Raw genomic sequence first — 5,977 nt, forward strand, 5'->3', positions numbered from 1 at the left:
TCAAAAAAAAAAAAAAAAAAAAAAAAAAAAAAAAAAAAAAAAATTTTATAATGCAGTTTGGAATATTTGATGCCTTAGTGCACATTGGTGCTGGCTCTTTGTTGTTTCTTTGATTTATTGAGGGGTCTCATGTAAGTTCTAAACATTTTAAATTAATTTGGGAGTCTTGTCTAGTGACTCATTTTTAGGTGTTCCCATCTGAATTCTGCAGTCTGGTCTTGGGTCTCTTGGCCCCTCCGCTTTTATTGGCTGCCTGCCGTGTGACGTCGCTGTGACGCCACATGACCCGACCCCTTAGGAAGGAGGCGGGCCACTGGCCAGAGCGACGTCGCAGGGCAGGTGAGTGCATGTGAAGCTGCCGTAGCAATAATGTTCGCTACAGCAGTGATCACAAGATATCGCTGCTGAGACGGGGGCGGGGACTATCGCGCTCGGTATCGCAAGCATCGGCTTGCGATGTCGTAGTGTGCAAAGTACCCCTAAGACTTTAATTAACAGATGACAGACAGGACACAGATGTTTTTTTTAGACTTTCAGACCAGTACTTTACATAAATTTAAATACCAAAGTAAATTCATGGCTCTGACCAGACTCTAGAATTATTAAAGACCCAAGACCAGACTCCAGAATTAATAAAAACCCAAGACCAGACTGCAGAGTTAATTCAGACCCAATACTAGACTGAGAATTAATTCAAACCGAAGACCAGACTCCAGAATTAATTCAGACCCAAGACTAGACTGCAGAATTTATTTAGACCCAAGACCACAAATACTTCAGCCTCCAGGCCAGGCTCATAGATGAAGCCGAACCCCCTCCGTTGGTCAAACTGCCGGACTTGGCCCTCGTACACTGGGCCCCGCACCTGAAAGGTGGCATGGCGGAGTGCATCCTTCTCTCTGATCACCCTCGCCATCACTTCTGCCCTCTGCTGCTCCCTGGCGGCAATCTCCTGGCCCAACGGGTTTGGTTCCCTGTCCCAATAAGGGGCGTTGGCAGACCCCTGTGCTCGGGTCGGGCCCCACTGGACCACACCCACACCGGCCACTACCGGTTCTCTTTCGTGGGGGTCCTGCGGTGTCGTGGCCTGTACTGCTGCTTGGCAGTGGCGGCCCGGCGCAGCCTCAGCCGAGGCGGGGAATTCAGGGTCAGTAAGCCTCACCGGTTGGGCCTTCGGGCCGGCAGCGACCGGTTCTTTCACGGCTGGGCGGACTGCCGGAGCAGGGATGGTCTCGGGTGCGGCCACTTCCGGGGCCGATGGCTTCTCATCTCGGACAGCTACTTCCCGCGGGGCCTTCCACTGTAGCAGGAGGGACACAGGCCAGTCCCGAACAACGCCCCCAGGCCGGTCCTCTAGGGCGGACGGGTTGGCTTCCGCTACCGGTGTTGGGGGTAGCGGACCGAGCGGAGGGGCGACAGCAACCGGTACGGATGGCGGGGGAGGCAGGAGGGTGAGTGGGCGCAGGCCGGGCCCCTCAACCACAGCGGCCGGTCCTTCTCGGACACAGGGGCGTGGGTCGCTTACCCGCTCCTCCAACTCTGCCTCCACCTCGCGTCTCCGCACGGCCGCCGCTACTTCCTCCATCTCAGCCACCCAGCGCTCCATCAAGAACCGGACCTGGGCTTGAAGGCGGCAGCACATCTGTGCTGTCCAGGCTTCCACCCACGCCGCTGTTCCTGGCGTGGGCTCGGGGATTTCCGCGGTGCCGGACGGATGGGACATCATGCGTGGCCGTGTTCCAGGAACCAATTGTTTGCAGAGTCCTGGCGTCTCCGCTTTTATAGCCTCAGCTACATTAGGCAGACACACACCCGCCCCCCCTTGGTTCTCTTCAGCACTTTCGTTTGTTGGGGGCGGGGCTTCGCTTTCCCTGCTCGGAGAAGATGCTCGAGCGGGAGATTTTCGCGCCAAGATGACGGCGCTTCAAAATTTTCGGCCGGACACCGCCGGCGGAGATCACAAGGCGCACTTCTACTGGTAAGTAGAGGGGTTCAATCCTGTTCGTGACGCCAAGTTGTCGCGGGCGGGGAGGACGCCACCGCTGCTGCGCGCTCGCTAACGCTCGGGTCCGGCGCTGCTGCGGCTGCTGCTGCTCAGTGGCTCGAGCGGTGGGCCGGATCCAGGGACTCGAGCGGCGCTCCTCGCCCGTGAGTGAAAGGGGGTATTGGTTTGGGGGATTTAGTCCGTGATGCCACCCACGGGTCATGGTGAAGATGGGCACCACCGCTGCTGGTGACGGGGATCCCGGGAGCGATGGTAGGGAGCAGCTGGGATGTTGTTTTCCCCCTCCGTGGGTAGGGGTCGGTGGTCCCGGGGCCCGGTGATGTGACGGGGAGGCTGGGTTGGTGAGTTGCAGGGACAGCGCGGCGCGGTGCTGGATGGTACGGGTGTACTCACTCAGTAAGAGATGCACAAAGTCCTCGATAAACAAAACGGCTGGATGGACGGGTCCCGCAGCCGGCTGCAGTGTCTCTCCCCGGACAGGTGATGGTGGCTGTCTTTCCCTGCACCTTGATGTTCTTAGTTGACTACTATGGATCCCCAATGGTAGTCCGCTCCTCGGTGTATGGATGCCGGAGGAGCCCGTTTGCCCGCAGGCACTGGCTCTTGGGTCTCTAGCCTTAGGCGGTAGCTGTATACCCTCACGGTGTGGGCGGTTGCTTTCTATCGGGTCTTTGGCTGTTAGGAAACCCCTGGGGTTCCGGTAACATTCGGATTTGACTATTGTCGGCGGCTCCAAGCCTGGTCGGGATCCGATGCCCCTGCCTATGTGTGCTGGCTTCACTTCACTCCCCGGTCGGTACCGGCGGGCCAACGCCCGACCCCGGTCCTACGGTTCCGCGTTGCTTCACCACTCCTGCAGACAGCCATCATCGTCTGCCAACCTTGCTGTCAGTGCCTGGGCCACAAACCCAGACACTCCAGTGTTTACTCCTCTCACTTCCACCTCCTGGACTAAACTGTTCTTTTTCCCGCCTCCAGGCCTGTGAACTCCTCAGTGGGTGGGGCCAACCGCTTGGCTCCGCCCCACCTAGTGTGGACATCAGACACTGGAGGGAGGCAACAAGGGTTTTGTGTTTGGCTGGTGTCCCTGTCTAGTGGGGGTGGGGTGTTTGTGTGTTATCTGTGACGACCTGGCTAGGCCAGGGCGCCACAGTAGTCTCTCAGACACTGACAGCGCTAGGGGTGCGATGGCGTGGGCGCCGGCAGTAACAGGACGACTTAAGCAGTACAGGTCAAGATCTCTTTACTCACTGCTCACACACACACAGCCGTTGGAAAGTGCAGATCCCCGCTGTGGTGGGCTCCAGCCGACCCCGGATACTTCGGAGGTCGTGACCGGCGGTCCCTTCTGTTAGTTTCCTTTTAATGGTCTCCCTCCACCCCAGCTCGTGGGCCGTGGAACGGGTCACGGGTGCCTGCTGCACTCCCTGCGAACCCTGGGATTCCCCTTATTTTCCTAAGAACTCGAGTCGAGCCTCCAGCTCCAGACCAAGGGCCCCGAACTGTTCGTTATCTGCTGCTCCTCCAAAGTCCCACCTCACACAGACACTGTCCGGTGCAGACTGCCTATTGTGTGTTGAATGGCTTCTAACTAACCCCTGTGAGTGCCCCGCCTCCCGGGTTCCTGACTAGTGGACATGAGGTCCCATACCTCGTGATGGCTACCCCAGCTCCTACCCTAGCCCGGTCCCAGTGACAGAGCTCCCATCTTATGTGTTGGTCGTGGTTGTGGTTGTTACCGGGAATGACGTCCTCTGCATCCAGGATGAATATTGCACCTTAAGTGAAGTGCAGTACCTTATGGCTCCTGAAGCCGCAGGGGCACCACACTATCATTCTATGATTCTATAAGGGGAATACAGGATGCCAACATTTTTGTGCTGAGGCATCAGAAGGTTCATATTACGATAAAATGTAACTTTTATTCCATCCTTAAAATCAAATATCGATAATACATATCGAGGTAGACAATGCATCATCTACCCCAATTTTGTATTATTGCTATGTGATTTTTAAGCATGGATTAAAAGCTATGTTTTATCCTAATATGAACATTCTGGTGCCTCGGAATCTTTAGAATTTCTCCTAATTTGGACCCATGTGGGGGGGTCTTACTGAGTCAGCACAAAGTTACCAATGGTACATGAGAATAAATCACTGGAGTGAGCATTAGTGTGCCAGCTAATGAATTTCACACAGCTGTAGCCCTGGATTATCATCATGGATGCCAGACTAGGGTACTGCAAATCTTTTTGTTCAGCCCCATTGAGTACAACTACGTTCATTTCAATACTTTGATAAAAGTGGAGAAAATTGATTTCTTTTAAACAGTTTTGCTTTTATGGAGGAAAGAGTTAATAACTCATATTTAGCAGCACCTGTCCACAATTACTGTACCAGGGGCGAATGAATGATACTGGAGTGAATTAACAGAGAACTTCACCTAAAGCCGCCACTGCTGATATCGGGACTTGCAGATAACAAAATCTTGATCATTTTAGGCACATATATGATTTTATTATCAGCAATCGTATCAATCTCCCAGTGTAAGAGTAAAATGTGCTGAATGGGACAGGTTAAGTCACTTAATCATCTGCGGCTTTGAATTACCAGTCAGGAAAATAATAGGGTCATACAGTTTAGGTGGGGATGGAATGGGCTAAAATACAAATAATAAATGGGATTTTGAAATGGCAGAGAGCATTGCATAAATCCACCTGAGTATAAAGGGCTGAAGCAGCATCTAATGCGTTTCCAAAATAGCCACCCGCTCTGTGTAAGGAGGACATTGTCCGCTGCAGAATAGCCCCTCTCTGTCAAGCGGACACACTCCTTATTAATCGGAAGAGGTAATTGTATGGAGGAGGGGGAGAGCGAGCCTGGATTCTGCTGCTGCTGCTGCCACAAGAGATAAAAAAGCCGCAAATTGCACCCAGTTGAAAAGCCGGTGCTGAGAAGTGAGGGTTTGTTGAGTGCTGGGTAATTATCAGCCACAAAAGGGACCAAATTGCCGGCTCTATGCTGTGGACCCAACTGCAATTTTGCTTCCTTACGAAAGCTGATCAAGCTTTTATAACCTGATAAGACCTTGGATGGGAACTTGCTGAATCTGAAGGAGCCGTCCAGTTCAATATATATATATATATATATATATATATATAGTCATATTTTATTAACATACACATATTTCATACATACGTCAAGCAAAGCATTTCAACCCTACAGAGAGTAATCAAAGTTATTTTGCCTATATCATGTACAGGTTAACCCTAGAACGTGCAACCATAGAAATCTACCATAGAAAACAAGTAACCTAGCAGGCCTGCGAGGCCCCAGGTATGTGTTCTAGGGTTAAGCTAAATTTTATAAATCAGGCTGTAAGATGCCTAAAGGTAAGTTCTTACATTTATGAGTTAATGAGACATTGAAACACTCAAAGATGTTTAAAGATTTAAAGACGCATCATTGGGGACTAATTGTATGAATTTATGGATGCCACAAGTGGTTTTATGTGTCAACATTCTCTTTTTTTTTTTTTTTTTTTTTTTTTACATTGAACCTATGCTTTTTATCTACTTATTAGACCAAGTTACAAAACCGTATTCTCTCCATCCAGGAATAATGGTGGGATTATGCTAATCAGACTCAAAGTTTCATCAAAGTATGGTCAACGTGGGATCTGTTTTTCTCAGATGTGTAGGAGATTTAAAAACAAAACAATCTCAGTCTACTCCATGCTGTCAGTTCTTGAAAATCAGACCACGCTTGGATATCATCTGAGTGTGGTCCAATTTTTTGATGGACCCATAGACTTGAATAGCCAGACATGTGCACTGCCAGATTGAATGACATTGGTCCGTGTGTGATCCGATGTTTTGTCGGATCACACTCAGATCGAAAACATGGTTGTTTACATGAGCACTTAGTTGTATTCCGGTCTTGGAAGAAGAGTTAGGCCATGTGCACACGTTG

Source organism: Anomaloglossus baeobatrachus, chromosome 3 (genome assembly GCF_048569485.1).
Source record: "Anomaloglossus baeobatrachus isolate aAnoBae1 chromosome 3, aAnoBae1.hap1, whole genome shotgun sequence".
Classification (NCBI taxonomy): domain Eukaryota; kingdom Metazoa; phylum Chordata; class Amphibia; order Anura; family Aromobatidae; genus Anomaloglossus; species Anomaloglossus baeobatrachus.